Raw genomic sequence first — 10725 nt, 5'->3', positions numbered from 1 at the left:
CGGCGCGCAGCCCCGCGGACTCGGCCCCGCGGCCAAGCGCGTCAGCGGCCCCGTCAGCCGGGCCGGGCTCCGTGACGCGCGCGCAGCCCGCGCTATAAATAACCAGCCGCCGGGCGGCTCGGGCGGCTTTCCAGTGACGCCGGGGCCGAGGCGCGGGAGGAGGAGGGCGAAAGGAAACAATAAAACCGCCCGCCAGCCTCCCAAGCCTCCCTCCTCCCTTCCCTGGCCGCCCGCGGCCCTTCGCGCCGCGCTTCTCTTTCCCCGCCCCGGCCCGCCCTGTGGGGAGCGCCGCTCGCGGGTGGGAAGGAGCCAGGCGTGCCGGCATCCCCGAGCGCTGCCGGGGCCCCGGGCGGGAGGGGGTTTTCCACGCACCCCGCGATGGCGAAGTGGGAACTTAGCGACAAGTTTAGCGAGGGCATCGCTGTGTTCCTTTCTAGTCGAGTTAAAATGACCCGATGCTTTTCCCGCTCCGCCACACACCTATTCTAGTACAGGTCTGATGTGTTTTTGTGGTAGTAAGTCCTCAACCGAAAATAAAAGTGAAAAACCTGTCGTCTTCAACGTCAGCATTATCTAGGTTTTTGTGGGGCCAGGCTTGCGTTAGTGTTTTCATTCGGGGTGTTGGATTATATAGAAAGGGTGCCCCGTAGAAACAGCGCGGGCATGGGTTCCAGGACCCAGGATGTCAGCTCCGGTGCATTTTACAGGTCTTTTTGCCGTTGAACTTAGCGTAGGCCTGAAACATGGCATAAATGAACTTTCTAAAAGTCGATTTTCTCAACGTTAAAGAGATTACGTTTTAACTATGGACTTTAATAAAGGCTCCCACTTGAAAGGGGCTTTCTCTGTAGGAAAGTATTAATATTTTTGTGGAGACTTTCATTGCTATCTTCCATACTCATCCAATTGTGTCACACACCCTGACACTTGTCCTACTCATTAAGGTACCCATATACAACTGGAGACAGTCTGTTTTCTTGGGACCATCAATTAGTAGACTATAAAACTGTATTTCGTCTTAAGCAAAATGTCTCAGCTATATGAACATGTTTTCTGAGGTGCTGATATAGATATAAATTTGCAGATGCAAGCAAGCTGTTGCAGTGACTTGCATGGGTAGAGTGAGTTACTAGTGTTGGGGGAAATAGTTCTTAGTTTTCTAGTGAGGCAAAGTGATAGAAGGTTCTCTGAGCTGGGGTTTAGAAGATCAAGAAATTTGAGTTTTAATTATGTCTTCACTGTACTTTTCTGTGCCACCTTGCAGAAACCATGGCCTTTCTCTGCCGCACTTTCTTCATTAAAATTAAGGACTGATAGTTCCTTTTCTACACTAACATTCTAGGATGTTAAAGGATGTTGTGTCCAGGGATAAAGTTTTATCAAACAAACATAAGCACCCAGTGTCTCATGGGAGACAGGTAACAAATGTAGATAAATTTGGTATTCTGACATTTTAAAATTTTGTACATCTTAAAATATATTAGGGCCACTTCAGGAAAAGAACGAATTAAAATATACCATTAAAACTATTTTAAAAGGAAAAAATAGTTGTCACAGTCTGCCTCATTTACAGGACAGCAGACATATTTACAATCTAATGATGTCACAGGCCCTTTCCAACACCACGTTTTCTCATGTGAGCAAATGGATTATGGGTAGCAAAATGCAGTGAGACCACTTTCTCCAATTTTGCTCCATTTCTGGTTTGTGTAGTTTTTAGAAGGAATGTTTCCGTTGAAAGACACTGAATTGTTTATCACTAAGTGGTGTTATTGAGACAAGGGAAAGTTTTCTGATTTACTTTATCAGTCAGAATATGCTTTATTCTTTTTTCTTCAGGTTGGTGAATGCAGAAAACATAAAAGTGGCAAAAACAAGTTTAGAGCCAAAACATTTGCTTCACATAGACACCACTAAAGTGTGATCACAACGAAAAGTTGACCAATATTTTTCCAGTTCAAAAGCACATCTGTCTCTCTTTCCCATAAAATGTTTGATATGTCTAATTTAACTTAGCCTTAAGGTTCTTTCTTCTGCTCTTTATAAAGAGGTATTTTTCTTTCACTGCTATTTCCCTGAAACACTGAACTTCTCTCATAATTTTAAATTAAAGCCTTTTTGCTTACTTCTTATCCCTTTTTAACGTGATCAGTTCCATTTTCCATTATCCCTGCCCTTAAAATTTTAATAGAATGAGAACTAGCATACATTGGCAAAATTTGAAACATGCCCAATTTTAGAGGGGAGGAAGGAAACAAGGTTAGCTTTAGAACCAGTAGAAATACAGTAAAACAACCAGTTTCCTCAAAACAAAAACAAAAAAAATCATAACGAAATTTGTGAAATAGGGGACTGAAAATATGGAGAATTTTTTTCTGGATCTCATTGATAACATAAAGCTTGTTACAATTTTTCAAACATAGTCAATGTTTTAGAATGTGAACATTTCCCAATCTTCTGAAGTTTCTGTCTACCTGAGGTTAAATCCTTTGAAAGACTCCTCTACAGCAACAGTATTGAAGAATTTATTAGAGAAACTACAGTGAACTCTTGCCTTATTACTCAGTTAATCCTGATCTATATTTAGAGAGTGGTGCCAGCCAGGTTGAGGCTTCAAAGGAATGAGCACAAATATTTACTGTATCCTGTGCAGTAGAGTTTTGGTGATTGAAATGAAAATTCATCTTGGAAAATATCACTGAAGTTATAGTATAAGCAAATCTCAGCAACCTTCAAATGGATAAATAGAAGGTTAACAAGAAAAGTGATGAGGGATTCTCAGTATTCCAAATGAAAGAAAAGGGACAACTCAGCTTTAGGGGTAGGAGCCTTCTTCATTTAAAAGGCCAATACATTCAGGCAGGCAGTGTCTTAAAAAGAAGGTTGACTAAATTCAGGAAAATTACACGGCTCCCAACATCAGTTAAAAATGTGGACATGTACACATATAACCGGCCCTTCTGACAAGGCTGTCCTGATTTTAATGGGTAAATGCCTCAAGCTGCCCAGACTTTGGTATCCCATTGATGAGAGTCACTGCAAACAACTTTGTTGTTCTAGTATAAATTATCAACCTCCAACTAGGATTTGTTAACTATGAATTTTTAAAAATCCTTTGTGTGGGTTTAGGGTCCTAGACTTGTTTGTCCTGGAGTTCATTTCTGGTTCTTCTTTCCCCTCCTCTGGTCCATATCACAGGGACGCTAATCCCTGCAAGCTGCATTTCCAAGCTTCCTTGCGAGCTGGTTGCCAGCTGGGTTTGAATGGGAAGCTGGAGGAGGACAGTGGAGAGCTGGAGGGTGGGAAAAGCCAGGATGTTCCCCACCACACTGCCACACTCCAGCTCCGGCCAAGTGACCCATGACCTCTGACCCTGTGCCCTGGTATCACAGCCTCTTTCCTTTTATGTTCTATTTTGGAGTCATAGTGGGTTCATCCTTTTGAAAAATAACTGTCCCTTTTTTGGTTTCTTAGCTCTGTTCTCACCTGTTTTACAAATTTATAGAATTAAATTATCCCTATGTTAAATACTCAGAGCAGTTTCTGTTCTGGTTGGAGCCTGAATCCATATATCCCTTTGACAGGCATTACTGGACTGCATACATGGAAAATTCAGTCATTCCTTGTATTCCTTTTGCTAGGAATTCTTTTTTAAAACGTGCTACTTAGAAGTGCTAATAAAGGGTTCAGTCCTTAGAAAAGCAGGATAAAACCTAATACACTTTAAAAAATCAATTTCTCATGAGCATAATATTAAAATTATAAACACAAAATATTACATAACTTCATGTAAGTCAGAACAGGGCAAATACATAGCTAAGGCTGAGACATAAATTTCATGCCAATAAGAAGGGTGGCATATAATACCTGTCAAGGCTTAATTTACATCACACATTTGTGAGGCCTACTCATTCACTAGCTTGTTTGCCAATGGTCTCCGCCTCCTCAGATCTTACAAGAGAGAAGGAGAGAGAGAGAAAGAAAAAAACACCTACATTACTAATTTGAAACCTTATTATATATGTGATTCCTTGGAATAATATTTTGAAATCTACATCGTGTCTGTATTTTTCTTCTCCCTATATTTTCTGCTATTGCTTCTCTCCTCCCTCTCTACCCCTGTAAGCAGATCTCCTGCTGCGTGTTCACTGTCCCAAGAAGAGGTAAAAGTAAGTGCATACAAAAATGGTCTATGAATATTTCTGGCTTTGTTTTATAAAATCCTAAATTCTTAAGAAAAAGAATCCAAAGTGTCTGGAAGAAGCTTCAAAGGGGAAAATATTTTCTGAAACTGTAAAAGGATCTCCATGGGCACGTACAAGGGGACAGAGACAGAATGATTAGGTTTCCTGAGGGAGAAACAAGGAACTAGAAGCTGATATTGGGAAAGTAGCCCAAGAAAGAAGAGGCCCGGGGTAGACTTGACAAAGGAATCCCAAGAGCTTGTGGTTTTAGCCCAGGTGTGTCACGGGAAGACAAATCATCACACAAATACTACCTAGACCTCACTCATCTGTACTAGAGATTGCACTAGTTCTTCTTTCCATTGACAGGTCTTCACCCCAGGGAGCCAAAGTGACTGGTCAGGACTTGTACGGGAGCCATCAGGAGGGATCTCTGTATTTCTTTGTTCTCTGTACTTGAACAAATGTAAATTGCCACCACAGGGCACGAGCCTGCTGGAGAACAGTGCCAACACAGAGAAAACGGATCCAAGAGATGAAGATGGAGAAACTGGGTGCTGAAGACCTTTGAGCTATTTTGGAGCTAGACTGATCACTGGACTCTCAAATCATATGAGTAAATTTGTTCTCTTTTAGGCGAAGTTAGCTTGGATTGAATTCTCTGTCATTTGAAATGGAAAGAATCCTAAATAATACACTCGTCTCCAATACCTGTTCAAAGCCTTAGTGGGGCATAGTAAGTACAGAACTTACTTGTTGACCAATATCAGTGCATACACATATGACACCAATTTATTAACTTACTGCTACTGGGCCAAGGAAAGGGAGTTGTAATATTATCATACATGTGGCATGTCAGAATCAAATTGGAGTACCTACTTTTGTTTAAACTTCCAGGGAGGATGGAACTCTTCTTACCACAGACATATTAAACCCTCTTATCACCACTACAGAAAATTCAGCAGTCAAAGCAGGAGACACAAAACATAAAAGGCTTTGTTCCCTGTATATCTTCCACTGTTTTATTGCTGCACCCCCACCTCCAGCTTTTACTCCTAGTTAACTAATAGTTGTCCGTGCTGCTTCATGTGTTAGTACCTCTTCTCTAGCTCTTTTCTTAGGCTGGAATGTACTTCCTAGTACTGTCTACCCTTCTAGGCCCAGCTCAAGTGCCCCAGCCTTTTTGAAATGTCTTGTGTTTTGTTTTCTGTTTTTTGTTTTTTGAGACAGGGTCTGGTTCTGTCACCCAAGTTGGAGTGCAGTGGTGCAATCTAGGCTCACCACAACTTCTGCCTCCCAGGCTGAAGCCATCCTCCCACCTCAGCCTCCTGAGTAACTGGGACTACAGGCACTTGCCACCACACCCAGCTAATTTTCGTATACTTTGTGGTGATGCGGGGTGTCTCACCATGTTGCCCAGGCTGGTCTCAAGCTCCTGGGCTCAAGTGATTCACCCACTTTGGCCTCGCAAAGTGCTGGGATTACAGGCATGATCCACCATGTCCGGCCCCCTCTTCTATGAGACTTTTCGTTTTACCTAACAATGACACAATCCTGCACTTCATACTTCCCACGCAAGTACTCTAAAATGGATCATTTACTTGTGTCACACTCTGTACATCCTCCTATTTCCAATTTTTTCTTGTTTATTTCTCTAGCTCTTCTACTACTAGACTGAGCTCCACAAGGGCAGGAATTCTCTCCAACGTATCTTGGAATTTTTAGGGACCTGGCCATTAAGCTATAAATAATTATGCCTAGTGGAAATAAATAATCAAATACATTAAATGAATGGCTGTGGAAGCAGAGAGATTCATACATTCTTATAGCTGGGAACTTAGAATTCACCTAATCCTGTGAGGTAAAATATGTTTCGCAGGAATAGCAAAATTATAGATTCTATAAGAATAAATATTTTAATTTCATCAGAATTCATCACATGATAGCATTCTGTATTTTATACTTGTATAAGTATAGTAATATATCACAAAGTTTAAGAATCCTTATTCTTTAAATTTGTCTATCTTCTTTTTCTAAGTTAAAGACCTTCTTTCTATTCTCTTTAAGCATTTTATTCTCTAAATATGTCAGATTGCTCCCCAGACCTACACACTATTTATGATTACATAATATTTTATTATAGCCAAGAACCCAAACATTAGTTCAAATAGTAAATAAATTCAGATACCTTAAAGAGCCAAGCTAAATATAACTGAAAAAAATGACTCTCCACCCATTTTATACGAACACACACACGTACATACACACACATTCATATCCACAATCTCCTAGTAATCCCACAATTTCAACATCTTTGTGTAGGAAGGCAGTTGCTGTCGCATGTAAAGGTTACAGATGGATCCTATTTCTTATAGACCTGAAGGAATCTGGGTACGCTTAGAAGCAGGAGAATGAATATTGTGGAAATAAACAATAATCTGCAGGAAAATGTATCCAGTTATCTCCATTTAGGATGGACTCAGTACAGAATATGTTATATTTGGAGAGATATTTTTCTTCTTTAGTGTGAATTGTCTTTGGTGATAATTATTTGCCCTTGATATATATATGTAAGTAGAATCCCACAGATGATCAAGAAGAATTAGGTGGCAAATCTTCATTGCTACCAATGGGCAAGAAATGGAATGAAAACTCTACAGAGACTGTGCTATGAGAGAGTTTTTCTGTAGCATTATTTTAGACTGCCTACCTAAGACTTTGGGAAAGGTATTGCTAAACATAATGTCCTGTGGGTTGCGCTGATTGAGAAAGGGGGCTGGACCCTCCATGAGATAAACTGCAATAAAGTTGTAAAGATACATATCATAGAGAAAAGAGGAAAGATGCTTTTGAAGAGGAAAGTACATACACAATAGTGGACTTGAGACAAGGAAGCCTGACTAGCAATCGGAGTATACTTTTAAGGGTATCTCTGTGAAAATCTTCAGTTTTTTGCTGTTCTTTAACTACTGGGAAAGTTTTATTTAGTGCAAGGGTCCCCAACCCCCAGGCCACAGACCAAGGCCTAACAGTCCGTGGTCTATTAGGAACCAGGCTGCACAGCAGGAAGTGAGCAGCAGGGAAGCCAGCAAAACTTCATTTGTATTTACAGCCACTCTCCATTGTTGGCAGTAAGGCCTGAGCTTCACCTCCTGTCAGATCAGCAGCAGCATTAGACTCTCATAGGAGCACAAGCCCTATTGTGAACTGTGCATGGGAGAGATCTAGGTTGTGCACTGCTCATGAGATTCTAATGCCTGATGATCTGTCACTGTCTCCCATCATCCCCACATGAGACCATCTAGTTGGAGAAAAACAAGCTCAGGGCTCCCACTGATTCTACATTATGGTAAGTTGTATAATTATTTCATTATATATTACAATGTAATAATAGAAATGAAGTGCATGATAAATGTAATGTGCTTGAATCATATGAAACCATCCCCCCGACCCCAGGTCCGTGGAAAAATTGTCATCCATGAAACCACTCCCTGGTGCCAAAAAGGTGGGGGACTGTTGATTTAGTGGACAGTTTTTACCAACATAGGAAAGTGTAACCTTCTGCACAATGTTGTGACCCCAATGTCCTACTGGGGAGAATTCTGGCAAGTAGCAGGGAAATCTGCAGCAGCCTGCAGAGGAGCATGGAGGAAAATGTGGACTATAATTGAGCTATGGATGATCAGATAACTCAGGAGCAGGTGGGGAAAACAAAACATAACAAAACAAAACAAAAAACTTTGTTCTCAAGGGTATCAGAGCTTCCTGTCAATTCTACCTTTAAACACCACCCACACCTGCCACTTCTACCAAAGGGAAAAAAAAGTGGCCATTTCTTTCCTCTTCCTTTAACTTTCTTTGTTTCTTACCTGGACTTTGGCAACAATACCTATGTTGCCTCTTTTTTTGTTTTGTTTTGTTTTGTTTTTTGAGACGGAGTCTCGCTCTGTCGCCCAGGCTAGAGTGCAGTGGCGCGATATTGGCTCACTGCAAACTCCGCCTCCGTGTTGATGCCATTCTCCTGCCTCAGCCTCTCAAATAGCTGGGACTACAAGGCGCCCACCACCACGGCTGGCTAATTTTTTGTATTTTTAGAGAGACAGGGTTTCACCGTGTTAGCCAGGATGGTCTCGATCTCCTGACCTCGTGATCCTCCCTCCTCAGCCTCCCAAAGTGCTGGGATTACAGGCGTGAGCCACCGCACCCAGCCCCAACCTATGTTGCCTCTTATCATCAGTCTCTCCCTCCTTGCCCTGGCCTGTGCCTACTGAACACCTTCTTCATGGTTGTCTTTCTAAAGAGCCCTGAGGCCAGCTGCACTGGCTCATACCTATAAATCCCAGCAGTTTGAGGGGCTTAGGAGGGCAGATCGCTTGAGCAAGGAATTCTAGATCAGCCTGGGCAACATGGAGAAACCCTCATTTCTACAAAAAATACAAAAATTAGCTGGGTGTGATGGCATGTGCCTGTAGTCCCATTTACATGCTGATGTAGGAGGACTGCTTGAGCCGGGGGTCAAGGCTGCAGTCAGCCATGATCTCACCACTGCACTCCAGTCTAAGCAACAGAGCAAGACCTTGTCTCAAAAACAAAACAAAACGAAACAAAAACAAAGAGCCCTGGCTCATTTCCCTTCCCAGTGTTCTGCCAATACCACCTGAAAAAACCTTTCTGCCTGTTTATTGGCCTCAGTATTTCTACTGAAAGCTGCTCCTCTCATTTGAAGATTTAGGTATTCAAAGCTAGTGAATTAGGCCTTTTATAGAACCATTAAAAATGTGTTATTTTGTTCAATTAAGAAGTGCCATTAAAGTCATTTGTCATGCTAAGAGGATTCCATTTAAAGATTTACCCGTCTAAAAATTACCCAAGTTTTCAGTATTGAGACAGATGGTACCACAGTAAAAGCAGTGATGTCCTTGAAAAGCTGTCAATTTTGTTTGGGAAAGTAAATGTTCATATAGTGATCAATAAGGCTTGTAGGATATGCGTCTTTAATAATTCTGTAATTCTGTCAGATATTTCTGGTCCTAGACGAATCTGGTTGAGGAGAGATGGTGATATGGCATCTGATAGAGAGCATGGTGAGGTTCATGAATGCAAATTTTGGATATAAATGATTTGTCCTGACACATTAGTTGTAGAATTCATGGGCAGAACTCTTCATCTCTGCACCATATCATCATAGTTACATCACGGTCTTTATGGCACACACAGCCCACTTAATTTTCTGAAAAGTAGTTATTTATGGCATTTCCAAAAATCTTCTATGAAGTTAAGTTTATGTCTGAATTTCTAATACACATAATGGACAGAGTTATGAATACATAGAAGAGAAATGAAGAACCTAACAACATCGCCTGTATCCATGCCATTGTAAAGGGACCCAGACATAGCTTTGAAATCTAATTGGAATTCCTATTACCCCTCTTTTTTCGTATCTCTGGTCTACGTTGATCGAATGGATAGCATAAAGCTGGTATATAGAGTCTTGTCCTCATCTGTATCATAGAGAACTACATGACAGATGTCTTCATAAATATCATTGATATAAGATTTCTCCTATATCAACAATGACTTTTAATACATTCAACTTTGGTATTTAGTTTACATGCCTTACATTCAAGAGCTCTTCACCCACTGCTGCCCACATATGCTGACAACTGTTCTGATCCCAGCAGGAGTAACAGATTTCATTTCTTAAGGATTGCAGAACTACGACCAGAGTGTTATTATTAGATGAAAGATCCTCATACTGGCTTTGCAATAGAGAAAAAAGAAAGAATTGAGATGAAAATAATCTAGGCTATTTAAAAATGCCCCACATTTTCAAAATTGTAACTGAATTTGATTTTCAAAGGCAACATATTCAAATGCTCAAAATTCAAATGATACAAAATTGTATACAGAGAATAATTTTTTTTCCAGGTGTAAATCTATCTATCTATCTATCTATCTATCTATCTATCTATCTATCTATCTATATACTTTAAGTTCTAGGGTACATGTGCACAACGTGCAGGTTTGTTACATATGTATACTTGTGCCATGTTGGTGTACTGCACCCATCAACTCGTCAGCACCCACCAACTCGTCATTTACTTCAGGTATAACTCCCAATGCCATCCCTCCCCCAGACCCCCTCCCCATAATAGGCCCTGGTGTGTGATGTTCCCCTTCCAGAGTCCAGGTGATCTCATTGTTCAATTCCCACCTATGAGTGAGAACATGCGGTGTTTGGTTTTCTGTTCTTGTGATAGTTTGCTGAGAATGATGGTTTCCAGCTTCAACCATGTCCCTACAAAGGACACTAATTCATCCTTTTTTATGGCTGCATAGTATTCCATGGTGTATATGTGCCACATTTTCTTAATCCAGTCTGTCACTGATGGACATTTGGGTTGATTCCAAGTCTTTGCTATTGTGATTAGTGCCGCAATAAACATACATGTGCATGTGTCTTTATAGCAGCATGATTTATAATCCTTTGGGTATATACCCAGTAGTGGGATGGCTGGGTCATATGGTACATCTAGTTCTA

Source organism: Rhinopithecus bieti, unplaced genomic scaffold (genome assembly GCF_001698545.2).
Source record: "Rhinopithecus bieti isolate Rb0 unplaced genomic scaffold, ASM169854v2 scaffold_15113, whole genome shotgun sequence".
NCBI classification, from domain to species: domain Eukaryota; kingdom Metazoa; phylum Chordata; class Mammalia; order Primates; family Cercopithecidae; genus Rhinopithecus; species Rhinopithecus bieti.
Note: the sequence above shows the minus strand (reverse complement) of the source record.